We start from the raw sequence: 14,737 nt of genomic DNA, 5'->3' as shown, positions 1-14,737 counted from the left end.
AATAAGTCTTTTCTAGCTAGAAGTTTACAGCTTGGAATTAGAAAGATTGGGTATTGTTAGATTTTCCTATTACCTGAATTATACTTTTGTCATTTATTGCTAATGAGAAGTACTGTAGAGTTGAGATTACAGGGCTGATTTTAGAGATTGGAAGACCTGCATTCAAGTTCTTCCTCAAACATATTACTAGTTGTGGGCAATTCACATAATTGTGCATCATGTGCATAGGCCCAGGCCAGTCTTATGCCACAGATAAGTGAGAAGAGATTTCATTTGGGTTCCTCATATTGATGAAAGAAGTCCAGGGCAAAAAAAAATGTTGATACAAAAATAAAAATGAAAAATTTTAAACAAGAATTATAATATATCTCTCTTGTTTGGAGGTAGTATTGTATAATGGACATAGGGCCAAGCATAGAGGTAACCCTAAATTCATGTCCTGCCTCTGACCCATATTAGCTATTTTCTTGGGGACAAAATATCTCTTAGAACCTCAAGCAACTTTAGAAAACTATGTTTCTGATATGCTGCATCAGTGAATGAAAGTTTCTATATCAAGGAATTCCTTAAACCTATTTGAAATCCTAAGTTCAGACCAAAAAATTTTTTACTATCTAAGCAATCCCATAATGCAATGTTTCCTATAAACAATCCTTCAAGTGATTCTTTTTAGAGAACAGTGTTTGTCTCACTGTCTATCCGTGGTACATTTTTAGGGGTCCACAAAATTTATTGCCAGAAGTCCTTACCATGTACTTTACCTTGCTTCAAAATATCTAAAATTTTGTCATTTTTTGGTGGGTATTCCCTGTATCAATGCAAAATACATTTCCTTAATGCCTTCGGTAGAGGAGAAATAGTGGATGTTCTAAAACAACCTGGTTTCTGACTCCTTTTGCTCCTCCTCTCTACATTTTCTCATGTTCTTCCTAATCTTCAACCTTCTTTCTTAGGTCTCACTCCTCTCCTCACTTCTGCCACCCAGTTCTGAAATAAAAGAATTTAAAATATTTTATGTAGTGGAAGTATACTTTGGTTAGGAAAATCTATTGTAGGACATTTTTTAGAGATTATGTGCAGAATATTACATATAATATGGGCTCTCATTTAACAGGGCTATTGGTGCCTTATAAGTATGGCTTATTTCATTATTTTAGTCAGCTGAATATAGTTAATTTTCTTTCCTTAGGGAAAATTTGGCATTAGAGAGCATTAATTACACATAAGAGCCAAAAGAAAATAAAGCTTGATGTGCATTCAAGGTCTTATATTCTCAAACTGGTTACAACTTGTAATAGTTATTAACATGTGATGTAGTTTGACACAAAATGTGAGTGAGGAAAGCTGGCTTACAAACTGTTGTACAGATGAATAGGAGTTCCCAGACATATTTCACTCTGTGGCTAGCAGAGATGTCGGATAATCTGATGGTATCAGCAGCTGATATTATACTGAGAACAGTCTTCAAAAATACAGATGGGTTTGGTACCTGAAGAGATCAGCTGTTCAGGTGATGACATATATCTATATCTATATATCTCTATCTCTATCTCTATATATATAGTAGAGACATATATATATATGAGGTTATATATATATTAGAGGTAGAGTCACATATATATATATATATACACATACATATATACATATATATATATATGACAGTTTCAAAGGAACAGAGGTAGAGTCATATATATATATATATATATATATATGTCCCTTTACAGTGAGCCAATACTGGGAACAAAAATAGAGGATAGGAGGAAGAAAAAAGCCTTTTGAAATTTGTATTTCCCAAATGCCCAAGACAGATTCAGACCCAAAGTATCTTCATATAAGGAAATGATATGGGTTCTCTCAGAAATCTCAAAGACAAATAATGGGACTGCTAAGTACCTTCTGATTATAAGAATGAAATATACTCTTTTTATAAATTGTGAGGGAATTTCTTTTCTACATGTAATTAGGTGCCTACATTTTCTTAAGATAGTAAATTCTCTTCTGAAATTCCTTAGGGCATTCCCTAGTAGTCAACATATATTGACTTTCTGTGTGCCTACCACTATGATATATACTGTGTAGAATGTATAAGTAGGAAACACAGTCTCCTTTTTGAAGAAATTTTACATTTTAATTGAGAAATGAGGTACATATGCATGAAACATGGCAGAATATACTAGGGAGTTGATAAGTAATAAAATGCATAACATAGACTAAATTGCCATTGGAATTCCTTTGACATGTCTCCTGCAGAGAGGCATTTACTCATTTGAATTTATTTTTATCCAACTCTTGATAGGGAAAATTTTAATCTGTGAAATAACAGTCTGCTTAATACAGTTCATTGAGAAGCAACATGGTATAGTGGTTATAGAGCTGGTCTTTGTGAATTCAGAAGGCCTAGGCTCAAAGCGCTCTTCTGAGATTTGCGCTTTATCTTTCAGTGGTGTAAGAAAATGTGTAAGATGAAACTGCAGAATGGTTATCAGTCTGCACTGGTACTACTATTGGAAGCTACTCATCAGGACCTCCTTACACTAAGGAAATCTCTGGTCTGATCTAATTTGTATCCTTCCTTAGGGGCCAGCCTAGGAAAACTTTATTGCAGTGAGTGATTTTTCCAGTCACATCAATTTAGGAAGATTATCAATTGAGGGAATTCCTACCCTGATGAATTCACATGGTTAGTGGTCAATGGCTTTCCTCACCTATAAAATGAGGATAACACCTATCTCCGAATTTTTTTGAAGATCAACTGGGATAAAGTGTAAAGTATTTTGCAACTTTAAAGCACTGTGCAAGTGTTAGCCAGTTATTACTGTAATCTACTATTGCGGACCCCCCAACCATTGAGAGTTGGCTAGTCTGTCTGTTTAGGAGGAGATCACAGGAGCCTCAGAAATTATTTGGATAGCTTCAAGCTGATGAATCTTGGCTTATGAAGTCCAAATGGATTGCTCAGGAATGTTGGATAGAGTGATAATTTTTTTGAATCTTGGGAAAATTTAATCACCTAAGTGGCAAGTCACCTCTCCCCAAGTAAAATTATGTTGCAGAAAAAACACTGATATAAAAGAGATGGATTCTAGTCTGGTGTTAAACTTGGGTAAGACATTCAACCTTTTAAGTTTTATAGCTAAAGTGAGGTAAAGGGTCTAGGTGATAATTATCAGAAAATATTAAATACTTGCTATGGTATGCTTAGACCATCATATAAAATGCTAAGGAACAAAGCTAGATAGAGTCCTAGGTATTTAGTTGAAATATTTCTATATGTATAGGACATATATGCAGTGATCTCTAAGGAGCCTTCTACCTGTAAAAATTTTATAATCCTGAACTCATCCCTAATCATTTGATCAATAAGTATTCTGGGCACTATGCTAAGTGCCAGAGAGAGGGAAAGAAGCAAAATATAATATGTACAGGATAAATAACACAGGGAAGTTACTAGAATTACAAGAGGTTGGGGAAAGCTTCAAATTCCCGGTATCAATTTGTGAAGAAGTACCCAGGTCTTCCTCATGTCTTCTCCATATGAGATTTTCAGCTCACACAAGAAAAGGGAGACCTTAGGAAGACATCTAGTCTAATGCCTCATTTTACAGATGTGGAAATAGACTCAGTATAACTTGGCTCAGATCACATATGTGGAACCTAGATTTGAACACATTCTCTGACACTAAAACCAAGGTTCTTGACTCTGTAGCCTTAGGCTAGCCACAGCTTAAACAGATTAAAAAAAACAAAAACAAAAACAAACCTGGCCTTGATTGCTTGATAACTGACTAAAGTTTTCTGTCTCATCTGTCAGCTGTCCAAAGGCTGATTCAGTGTTGTTCTTTAATACCTGCTCCCCTATATAACCATCATTGTCAATCTGTTTGATTATAGGTCTTATGAGTCATTCTGTTACTTTCCTTTCATTCATTTGATCTTATTCAAAATTGCCACCGCCAGAGTGACTTTTAACATTTGTTCCCTTATTTGATTTATAAAATAGGTGAAAGGGATCTCAAATCTTCCCTGCCCCTAGAAAGGAATATAACTAACTGAAAAGAAATACTAGTGTTGACCCCCAAATTTAAAAATCTCTAGGGAATGTTTTTTTTCTTCTGCATCACTATGTTTCTTTTTGGTCTGTTATGTGAGTTCTCATTGAATTTCTTATCATCTGATTGTTTTTCTCAAAACATCAATTCCTAATGTACTGTTAGTGTATTTCCAAATTTCTCCTTTTTCTTCTGCTCCAAATTTTTTTGTTCCTTATAGCCTTCCTACTCCTTCTCATCCTTTTTTAAGATCTTCCTGGTCTGCTCTACTATTTATGATTCTTAAAGCAATTGATTGCCTGGAAGGAACCTTAGCTTCAAGTGTGCTCTGCCTCCATAAATGAATATACATGTATCTGTGTAACTATATTTATAGAGAGATACAACATATAAAGTAGCTCATCTTTATGTAGCACTTTAAATTATACAAAATGTTTTCCTCATCATCCCAGTGACTGAATATGAGCCTGTATACAGAAGACAGTCATGTGCTAATTATATATGTGTACACATAGATTCATTGCATATGAAAAATTATAAAGAAAGCTATGAATGAAATACCTAATGGGAAAGAGCCTGTTCCCCTTGAGTTTAATAAAAGTTTACAAAAAAATATTTCTCCTTATCCTTGCCCCCAACCTGGGCATTTAAAAAAATTTTGGTATTGGACCTTTAATACTAAATCTTATAGTAGATTTTTTTTTTAAGTTTTGGTTTTTTTTTAATTGTCATTTTCCTATAACTTATCCTCTCCTGTCCTAATAGAACTCTCCTTTGAAATAAAAATGATTAAGCAAAACAAATCAACATATTAGGCCATGTCTGACAGTGTGTGCTTCATTTTACACCTGTAGCACACTACCTGGTGCTGTGGCACCACAGTAATTTTCTTGATTTGGATGGAAATCCTATAAGATTGTGCTGCAATAGTATCAGATGCAATTTCTCTGTTCACTGTGGTTTATTGAGCTTGGTTCCGTCAAACCTTTATAGCTCCTCAGGATCTCAAACACTCCTGCATCCTTTTCTATGCAAACTACTGTGGCATTTTTTTCCTTTTGCATTTCCTTTGGAAGCTGCCAGCATGTAATTTGTCCCCATTTCATTCAAATGTGGAGGGTTGAACAGTCTCCTTTTTATAGAAATTATTGCTTCAGAATAATTGGGATGCAGTATGAGATTTGATATTTATTCCTGAGAATGAATAAGATGGGAAGTCAGCAGTTGGGTTTCCTTGAAGAAGTAGATAAAAAAGGGCCAAAAGTTCCTTATCCTGTAAACTTGGGGAGTAATATGTTACTATCCCAAATGATAAGATTGACAGTCATACAGTGATTTCTACCTTAAGGACTTGATGCTTTCCAATTAATTGAGTTGGGATCATTGGGTTCTATTGGTATATATAACTGTTCTAGGCCTGGAAACATACTCAGTATGTTTCCACTAGCAGACACATCCCTGTTTCTGCTAATCTAGTGCCAGTGGCTTTACTGCTGAGATTCTAGGGATTAATATTGGGAATCCTCGGGATTTTAGGAGATCTTGTCTACCTCTGCTGCTGGGCAGGACTAAATCTAAGCCATTCCTGAAAGATACTGCCTGTTTGCTGGAAAGAGTCTGGAATACACTGCATGTAAACTGATACTGTCCCACTTTTCTCTAGTTATTAATGCCAAGTAATTTGTTGTACAATAAATATTTGTTGGCTAACTGAACAAACTTTTTCTCATTTGTGATGCTGACATTCTTGTAAGGTTGTTGGCCAGTAGTATACCTTCCTAAATTGGAAATAAGGACATTACAGTATGGAGCAGATCTATCTTGACTCAGATCCTAATTATCAGTTTTCTACTAATGTTTACCAGAGTTGTCTGGAGACTCTTAGGAGTTTTCTTTGGATAATTCTTTTTGATCATATGTTGATGAGTTTTGGGAATGGAAATGTAAAGGATCTGAAGAGAAGGAAGGATTCTGAGAATAGCAAGTTTGGCATATAAGCAGTATAATTGATAATAAAGGGAATATTCTGTGCATGATGCTGCAGTAAGCACATAGTAGAGCCTAATGGAGTAGAAATCACAATATACAATATATTCTTTCTATAACCATTTCTTTTCTTTCCTTCCCATTGACCTTTACACAGCTTCTCTAAGAAAAGTAGCAGTAGCAAAGGGGAAAGAGTGAGTTTGGCCCTATAGACAACAGAAAGGAGCTGCAGAAATCAAAAAGAGAGGTTCTTGTAACAGGATGAAATGGGTCTCCAGCAATCATGCAGTTGATCATCCAGAAAAAGAAAAAATCAACACCCCAGATATAGGGAAGGGGAAATCTGGAACAAATTATGCATAGAGTTTGCCGATAAACATTCAGTTTGACATTTCATGCCTGCTTTATGTTAGGTGGTATGGATATAAAATAGAATCTTTGTTCTAGAGATTGCATTCTACTTGGGAGTTACAATACAGGAAAGTAAGCAACTGATTTGAAGATATATCACTTAGCAGCTGGGAGGATCATGGCACATATAACTCCTGAGCTGAACTTTGAAGGGAGGTAGATAGGAGAAGGCCGGGTATTCCAGGCATTGGGGAAACATGGCTTGTACAAAGATTTGGAGTCAGGGGATGAAATGTAGAATTTTAGGCCCCATTAGTAGTACAGCTTGGCTGGAATATGCAGCATCCTAAGATGGATGTGAAATAAGTGGGACAAGGATTTAGGGGATCATAGATCAAGAACTGAAAATATGTCAGAATCCATCACTATCTGACACATAAGAAAACTGAAATCCTGCAAAGGTAAAGTCCCATAAGTGATAATTGCCAGAGATGGAATGTGAGTGCCAGTTTTCTGACATCACAGTCAAATAGGCTATTACTTCCCCCATTAGAAGGTAAATACCTCAAGCTCTTACCTTTGTTTACTAGCTTGGACTACAACTTTTTTCTTAGTGGTGGTTGGTTCTTTTGAAGCAAAACAGGAGTGAAATAGACTTTTTCTTATCCACTCTAATCTCAGTCCCTCCTTGTTTTTCTCCCCTTACTCCAAACATATCTTTTAACACTCTTCTTTGCTGTTCTTGACATTTCTCAAAAGCTCTTCATCCTAAACTTTCTTCATACTATACAATTTGATCACTTCATATTTGTCCTTAGTAGTTTTTTCTTCCTCCTTTTCCCTACTGTTACCTTTTACTCATAATGTGCAATGCACTATTGTCTGTCCTTTGTTCTCAAGAATACCAGTGATATCACAGAGACATGTCAACTCATGTGTAAATTGGATTTAAACAAGGTAGACCTGCACAGTCAACAGTCTCATTCTCTCTTCCAATTATTGACATCCAGTGGCAAGACAAAAACCAAGATGTTTGGGAATGGTTCTGGAGGCAGTAGAGGGCCTTGATAGCTGACCATGCTCTAATTGCCCACCACACCTGCTTCAGCTGCCTTCATGGCCCACCTCTTCTGCAGGGCAAGTCTCACATGTTTGGGGTAGTCACCTCCCTTAACTCACTGACAGGTTTGAGACCCATCTGAGAGGATTGACCAGGCTGTGGCTGCCATGCATGCTGTAGCTTCTTGGAGCCATAGATGAAAACTGGGGAGCAACAAAGGTGAGCCCTGAAAAGGGCTCAGTGAGCCCTTCCACCAGAGGCACTAATTCTCCTTGTACATCCCATATATTCCATGTACTATGCTAACGATTGGGAAACCTCCCTAAGAGGTTTCCAATCTAGTAAAAGATACTAACAATTTTTAAAAAAATAAACGATGACATTAATATATTGACTTAGAATGCCAAGCAAGCTTTGCTGTGAGGAAGTAGCCATTGAATTATGTATTATTTTGGGAGGTCGGGTTTAAACTCATCAGACTTGCATTTGATAACAGTGAGCTTGCAAAATACATGGACTAGTTTGTTTTATATAAGACCTTTTGTTTAATACCAGGCCCTGAGTGAATATTTAAATGCTAATTGGTGAAGCTGCCCTGTTTTTCTTTCAATTCAATGATTTAGTTAAATATAGTTAACATTTTTATAGCATTTCAAGGTTTGCAAAATAGCTTACACATATTAATTTATTTGATATTCACTACACCCTGTTGCAGTTGAGAAAACGGGCAAATAACAGTTAAGTGGCTTGTTCTCATATAGTGTATGAGAATTTCAAATGCAGCTTTCTGATCAGTGCTATATCGCCAATGCCATTTTGCCTCCCATTTGTAACTCCTAATAAATAGGTCATTTATTAATTATATGCTAAGCCCTGGGAATTAAAAACAAATCTGTCACAGACTTGCTCTCAAGAGCTTATGATCTTATAGAAGATGTGTACACAAATAATTGCCATGCAAGAGAGAAGTGAAGACCCTGCAAAGTAACTCAGGTAATTTGTAAAGGGAGAGATCCCTGTTCTTGGGTAGGTGGGGTAGGGGTTAAACTCCTGATGGATGATCGATTCAAAGTCGAAAGAGACTTTATAGGGCATTGAGACCCTTATTTAGAGATAATGAAAATACTAAGAGTTCTCATACCATTTTGTGTATTCTGTAAAGGAATTTTAAATACTGAGTAAGAAAAATGGGACGGGGCAGTTAGATGGCACGGTGAATAGAGCACCAACCCTGAAATCAGGAGGACATGAGTTCAAATTTGACCTCAGACTTTGCTGGCTGTGTGACTGGACAAGTCACTTAAGCCCCAATTGCCTCAGCAAAAATAAAAGATGGGGCAATAATTTTATTGAGTGACCTGCCTGAAACTGAGGGAATATTACTAAATCTCCAAAGAGAGACATCTAGAAAAGGGGGTATTTGGAATTATTAAACTAATGAGGAGGATGGGAGGGGGAACAAGGGGAAAAATGAGTGTCTCAGAGGCAGATTTTCCCTCTAACTCAGCCATCCCAGATGGACAAACTAAGTTGGCCCACTTACTACCACTAAGCCTACTCGTGAGTTAGGGCAGGTACTAATCCAAGTGTTAGAGAATGTACAACACATCAAGTAATTGGGTCATTATAGACAAACAGCAATCAGAAAGGATTCTTTTTCCATTGACCAGAGGATGGAAAAAATCTTTTTTGGTCCCAGATGGAACTCATTAATGGACCCAATGGGGAATCTGACTCTGTTTCATTGGGAGAAGTGTTAATATGGAAACGATGACCCCCAAGGGGGGAAACTAAATGACCTATGGGAACTAAACCTGTAGGAATATGCATTACCAGGTTGGCTTTGTGAGAATCTTCAGATTGTACCCAATTCTTGACAAAGCTCAAATGTTCCTGGACCACCTAGAGCAGAAACCCTTTTTTGTGTGTGTCATGGACTAAAGCTTATAGGCTCCTTATGTTTTAAAATATATAAAATACAGCTTTACAAATATCAGTTTTATTAAAATACTTATCAAAATGATTTTTTAAAAGTTCATGGAACCCAGATTAAGAACCTCTGTGAATGCTTCTCTAACCTGGAAGCCTCACCTGGCCCACTAATGGTCATCCCTAAGATGATTCAGGATCTGATAGCTATGCTGTTCATGAGGTTTGGGGGCAGCAGGTCAGAATGTTGGTATCCACTATAGTGAAGGAACTCTATCCAAACCTGGAACTGAGAGAGTCTCTAGTCTAATGGGAGTTAAGGATTAAGCTATGAAAATAGAGTACACCAAGAGGAGCAGAGGATTGTAGTTGCAAAGATATAAGAGTTCTCTAGATCATCAAGCCCAAACTTTCATTTTATAGACAGAGAAAATGGTAATCCACTTCTGTATCTTCAGGCTCAGGCTCACTATCCTGCCAAGACCAATGCTGGGCCCAATAAAAGCCTAGACAAAATGCTGCTGTCTCCAATCTTTAACAGGTCAGATGTCTTCCATTTTGTTTAAGACCTCCATAGGAGGAGGAACAGCCCATGGGATTTAGCTCTTTTCCACTTGTCCAGGCAAAGGTTCCCCTTAGACCAAAATAATCTTGGTAAATTTCTTCATCCCTCAAAGAGTATCAAGATGCATCACTTTTCATTGAGATCTCATTCCAGATCCCTGCCATCATCTAAGGTAAATTGTTCATCTGTAACATTGGTAAGTCCCTTACTGGAACCCGCTTTCTTAGCTCTTCATCACTCAGCCTGCACATCACCAGCAAGTCTAACAATAGGTGCTTATGATTTAAAGTCTCAAATCCTCCAGTTTTATTTTTTTATTTTTCAGTTTGGCAAATTACCCAATGGCCAAACTATTTGGAATGATATCCCTGGTTTCCCATAGTGTGTGTGTGTGTGTGTGTGTGTGTGTGTGTGTGGAGTTTTGGTTAAGATTTCTTTTTAAGAAGGACATTGAACTTGAACATCAGTTGGACACCATTGCTTTTTCCTCCCAATCCTCCTATGATGGTTGAGTGGGGGAAGACCTGATGATTAGGGCAGTGAGAGTGTGCCATGGTTAGAACCTGGGCCAAGAGTCAGAAAGGTTAGTTCAACTCTCCCCTCAGACATTAACTATGTGACCCTGGGCAAGTCACTTAACCCTGTTTGCTTCAGTTTCCGCATCTGTTAAGTGAGCTGGAGAAAAAATGGAAAATTACTCCAGTATCTTTCCAAGTCATTTTTGAAGTCTTTGGGCTGAGAAGTCTGGAAACCACCAGTGATGGTACTGATTCAGGGGTCCCAAGACCCAGTCCTGGCTTGCTGGCACTGGGGCAGGGCTGGGGCTGGACTGCTACTCTGGTGCTACAGACCTTTCCTGCCGACCTTCCAAGTTGTCCTGGCTGGAAAATTGTTCCCCTCCGTCTTTTTGTGGGTTCTGACACACTAAAACTTGCTTAGAGTCATTATTCAAAGAAATTTGGAGAAGTTTGAGGGAGAACTCGGGTGAGTCCCTGTCTTTATAGCATCATCTTGACTCTGCCTATTATCTTTGGCAAGAAAATCCCAAATAGAGTCATGAAGTGTTAGACATGACTGAAATGGCTGAACAACAACTGACGCTGAGGAACACCTTTCTCTCTTCTTGCTTTTCTTCTTGTATCCCTGTTGCCTTCTCCCCAGTAGGCTAACAACTAATTTCCAAATACTCCCCTTTCCAGTCATGTATTTGGGGACCTCGAGATGTCATTCAGTTTCAGGTAGATCACTCAACAGTACTATATAACATTCCTATCTGCATGATCCCCTCAAAAATGCATAACATAAGAGCCCATTTTCCTCATTTAATTACTATTATATTATTACTACTAATTATTTAATAGCTGCTCCCCCTACTAGGAGGAAAAAGCATAAACCAACTAATAGTGAGTCCCATAATTGAGCACCATAACAGCTCTACAATCATGGTGATTATTTATCCCAACACATAAAAGTAACTTCAACATAATTTACATCACTTCAAAACACAAAGGCACAATGATTCCTTGAGTCTGCTTTCCTGATTTACTAGCAGAGTCTGTTGGACAGACCTACTGCTGAATTACAGACCACATCTTGAACAAATACTAACAGGAAAGATCTTTTTTAACCAAACCTCTGATTTCATTGGTAAAGGGAACTTCCCCGAGGAACTTTCCTGTAAAGATTCAGAATAACAGCTGTTCTGCAACTTATAGTCTTAGAGAAATGTCTCTTGAGGTTCAAGACACTAAATAACTTGTCCTTGATCACATAGTTAGTATATATCTGAAGTGGGACTTAAGCCCAGGGCTTTCCTACCAATTTTCTAACCTCTATGGCATACCTCCATTTCCTAACAAGTATTGTTTATTTGTGTCCAATTCTTCATGGCCCTATTTGGAGTTTTTTTTTTGGCAGAAATACTAGAATAGGTTTGCCATTTCCTTCTCCAACTCATTTTTCAAATAGGAAAACTGAAAAACAGGATTAAAGGACTTGTCTCGGGTCACACAGCTAGCAAGTATTTGATGATTTGAACATAGGAAGATGAGTCTTCCTGACTCGGTGCTTTATCCACTGTGCCACCTAGATGCCCTTTCTAGCAATTAGATCTCTTTAAAAGTGCAGTGAGATACTTTTGAAAGGATAGAATTGCCCCTTGCTGGAGGTCTTTAAGCAAAGACTGAATGAGGACCCATATTGCAAATCCTATTTAAGTAAGGAATGAACTTGAGTAACTAACATTTCTTTCTATAGTAAGTTTCTGTAATTCAAATTCTAATCTCTCTCCTCCTCTCTCTCTCTTCCCTCCTCCTCCCTCTCTCTTCCTCTCTCTCCCTATCTCCTCCCTCTCTTCCTCTCTCTCCCTTCCCCTTATCCCCCCTCCCCCCTTTTATGTCTCCTCTATCCTTAAAAAATTCCTTTACTTGATCCAGCCCTCCCCATTAATTATCTTTCTATGTTTTTCTTTCCCTTCTTGACTAAACTCCATGAGAAAACAATTTATTCTAAGTGCCTCTAATTCTCTCACTCTTTTTGTGTACCCTTTGCAGTGTGGCTTCCAATCTCAACATCCATTGCATGGGTGCTCAAGAACTAGCACTTCTGGTTGTGAGGGCTTGCTGAGCCTTTTTTCAGGGCTGCTCATTCATCTTTGGCATTTACCTGTCACTCTACTCTCAGTTGCGACTCCAAGAAGTTGCAACATGCAACAACATGCTACACCCTAGTAAACCATCTTGGCAGATGGTCTAAGCCAGGGGTCCTCAAACTACGGCCCCGCAGGCCAGATGCAGCAGCTGAGGACGATTATCCCCCCACCCAGGGCTATGAAGTTTATTTAAAGGCCCACAAAACAAAGTTTTTGTTTTTACTATAGTCCGCCCCTCCAACAGTCTGAGGGACAGTGAACTGGCCCCCTATTTAAAAAGTTTGAGGACCCCTGCTCTAAGCCAAGATAAGGGTAACCAACTGGCCTCAAACTTGAAAGTGAGTTAGGGGGCTATCTACCCCTAGCATGGGAAGACTTCCCCTGTAGTTTAGGCAGAAGTGAACATTTTGTTTCATTGGACCATGAAGGCAGCTGAAGCAGACACTGCAATGTGCTTGATCAGACATCAAAGATCCCAAGATCTTCCACTGCATCCAGAACCCTCACTAGTCATCTTGACTTATGTTTTGCCACTAGATTTCAATGACTGGAAGAGAGTGAGGTTGATGACTTTGTGCAACTCTGCCTTACTTAAATCCAATTTTCATGTGAGTCATAAAATTACCTTACAGTGTCACTGGTCCTTTTAAAAAACGGTCACTTTTTCTCCTATAAACTCTAATCTCATTGGATTTTTATGACAAGGCTCTCTCCTGATTCTTCTCCTCCATACTCCTCTTCACTCTTCTTGCTGGATCTTCATGTTATTTCCACCAACAATGATTCTCTTGGGTCCTGCTCCCCCCCTTTGCTAACTTAATGATTTTATCAGTTTCCACGAGTTCAATAATTATTTTCATGCAGACGATTCCTAGATCTATATAATAGTCCTGGTCTCTGTCCTGAGCTCCAGCTCCACATCACCAACTTTATTTTGGACATCTCAAATGGAGTGTCTGATAAGTATGCCAGTTTTGTTACATCCTGATTACTCCTGTCAGGCCTTCACTCAGTAAACTCCATTGGGTCAATTTGCTGAGATCAAATGTAGATAAAGTCCTGTGTCTGGCAGTTAAAGAACTTCACAACTGCCCTCTTTTTATTTTTCTAGTCTTCTTATACTTTGTTTTTCTGTAATTCAGCACTCTCACTCCCCCTTGACTCTCCATCTCTTACCTCTTTGTCTTATCTCCTATGCCTGGTGTGTTCCTCTGCCTTTACTTCCCGACTTCCTTTAAGACTCAGCTGAAGCCCCACATTCTTATGAGTCCTTTCTTTACCACAACATTGCTGATGCTTTCCCTTCTAATATTACCTTCCACTTATTCTGTATATATCCCCTATATAATTATTTACATGTTATCTTCCCTATCTGAATGTGAACTTTTTAAGGACAAGAACTGCTTTTACCTTTATTTTAACACAGTACATGATATATAATAAGTGATTAGTAAATGCTTGTTGACTAACTAAATAGTATACATTTATAACTGATTTATCATTACATATGTTAACTGGTGCAATGGAATCAACAATTAGACTTAAACCTCTCAGTGCAAGCATCAAACATCATCACCGAGAATAAACTACTAAACTAAAGTCTCATCTTATACCAGCACTTATGACCAAGTTTCCTCTCTGCATGTCTAGAAAACCATGTACCTTCTTCCATGGTGGTCATCTAGCAAACATCAAGCACTTAACACTGCTGTCCAGTATGCAGGCTACACAAGTCTGGGGAAACGCAGGAGTTTATCTTATTTGAAGCTAAGTGTCATAGTATATAGAGCATAGGGCCTGGAGTCAGGAAGTCTAGCTGGGTGACCGTGAACAAGTCATTTAACTCTATTTGTCTCAATTTCCTAATCTGTAAAATGAGCTGGAGAAAGAAATAGCAAATCATTACAGTATCTTTGTCAAGAAAACTCCAAATGGGGTTATAAAAAACTGGACATGATTTAAAGGACTCAACAAATTTTACAAGTGGGGAAACTGAGGCAGGTAACAGTTAAAAGGGTTAGGATCACTCAGTGAATGTGGCTGAAAGTGAACTCAAGATTTCCTAACTTGCTAAGCTCTGGAGCTTTATCCTACATCTTTATGCTACTTACATCTTTATCTACCATGTTAGGAGAAAAGTTTTT

At 38.0% G+C, this 14,737-nt stretch overlaps 1 long non-coding RNA gene across 1 annotated transcript; it reads right to left on the bottom strand.

The window, feature by feature from the left end:
- Positions 1-680: 680 nt before the first annotated feature.
- LOC116419425 lies at positions 681-7,238 on the bottom strand. The gene is made up of 2 exons (XR_004229735.1): positions 6,967-7,238; positions 681-987 (listed from the first exon to the last, which is right to left on the bottom strand). It is a non-coding gene; the product is annotated as an uncharacterized LOC116419425 (long non-coding RNA).
- Positions 7,239-14,737: the final 7,499 nt, after the last annotated feature.

The sequence above is a fragment of the Sarcophilus harrisii genome, chromosome 5 (genome assembly GCF_902635505.1).
Source record: "Sarcophilus harrisii chromosome 5, mSarHar1.11, whole genome shotgun sequence".
Lineage (NCBI taxonomy): Eukaryota > Metazoa > Chordata > Mammalia > Dasyuromorphia > Dasyuridae > Sarcophilus > Sarcophilus harrisii.
This window is presented reverse-complemented; position numbering and strand designations above follow the sequence as displayed.